This window comes from Acanthisitta chloris, unplaced genomic scaffold (genome assembly GCF_000695815.1).
Source record: "Acanthisitta chloris isolate BGI_N310 unplaced genomic scaffold, ASM69581v1 scaffold263, whole genome shotgun sequence".
Lineage (NCBI taxonomy): Eukaryota > Metazoa > Chordata > Aves > Passeriformes > Acanthisittidae > Acanthisitta > Acanthisitta chloris.
The window spans coordinates 1-1,694 of NW_008666297.1; positions in this window are offsets into that span (position 1 = coordinate 1).

A 1,694-nucleotide genomic window follows, 5' to 3' on the forward strand; every position below is an offset into this window, starting at 1 on the left:
ACAATATATATTATATTGTATACCTCCTCAATAGGAGGATCTTCTACATCTTAGTTCTCCAGCTCTTATATTATACCTTCTATGGAGAAATCTTTACCAGCTTACCACTTTCAGCATCTTTTTCTTCTTTCAGTATTCCCAGCAGTTGGAGAAATACTGTTATCCTTCCTTGGGCTCTGAGAAACTGAGAAACAGAGTTAAATGACTTGCTCTTGGCTGTACAGGGACTCTGTGACAAATTAGGATGTGATACTGTAAAATAATACTGTAGAGGAAGACACTTCCCTCTGAAGCTTAACTCCCAGTTTAAACTGACATATCCTACAAACAGGCACCATGTTACAAAACTGATACTCATTAAATGATAGATTGAAAGTCAGTCTCAAAGTACCAGAGCAGCACATTCTCCTTGAGCCTTCCCTGCTAATAAATTGTGAATCACGTATATCCCATCAATAATCTGTTGTGAAAAACAAAACTTTTCCTTGTTAGATCTGGCACTGCCATTACACAAATGGTGTATTGTCCTTCACATTTTATTTTGCAGATAAACAAAACTACTTTAATTACCTTGATCTGACATGCCATCTCAGGAACAGAGGGTAGAGTACTGCAAGGTATAAAACATTTGCAATGCAGAGAAGGTTGATTGTTGGCATTACATGAAATGCCAATTACATAGAGTATGAAAAATACTTCCCTGTTCTTAATAGAATCTTTCTGGAAGAAACAATTGTAAAAATTAATTTCAGATTTTACTGCTTAAGTCAAAATATTAAGTGTTGTACTAAACTATATTTTGGAAAACATGAAGCTTTTGCCACAAACAAGAAATAGTTTTTATTATTCAGGGTGTCATGAATGTGTTTTAATTTTTTATATTTCATAATGAGGGTGTCAAGAACGTGTTTTAATTTTTTATATTTCATAATGCAAAGTTAATCCTCATTAAATCTTAAATAAGCAGGAGGTTAGCAGAGTCAAGGAGCCCTAGAAGTCAAATCTTTTCGCAAAGACCACTTTTCATTTTCTGATTGTTTAGGGTAAAATAGCCATTACAATCAATATGACAATCAAACAGAAGGACTGAATAGCAAAGAAGAACGTGTTTTAATTTTTTATATTTCATAATGCAAAGTTAATCCTCATTAAATCTTAAATAAGCAGGAGGTTAGCAGAGTCAAGGAGCCCTAGAAGTCAAATCTTTTCGCAAAGACCACTTTTCATTTTCTGATTGTTTAGGGTAAAATAGCCATTACAATCAATATGACAATCAAACAGAAGGACTGAATAGCAAAGAAATAGATGGAAAAGTATTTGAGACATTAAAGGAGATTAAAAGATGGCACCAAAAGCCAAGGAGGGTATGAAAGAAAAGCAATATTCAGGCAAGAAGAAATCAGAGCAGTAGAAAAATTATCATTTTTGACACTTCAGTCAGGCAACACAGAACAACTGTAGTGCCTAACAGAACAAACCTTGCACCTGCAGAAAGAAAATAAAAGAAATCATAGCAACACATCATCTTCCTGATGAAAAGAAGTAGATGTGGATGTCCTTGAGAATGTAAATTGAGCTATCTGTTAAGATCACAGGCCAGAAACAGTATGAACAAAAGGTGTCCAACGGCACCAAACACCTTGTCTGAGTTAGCACTGTATACCTAACACACCACATATATTTTCCCATATACT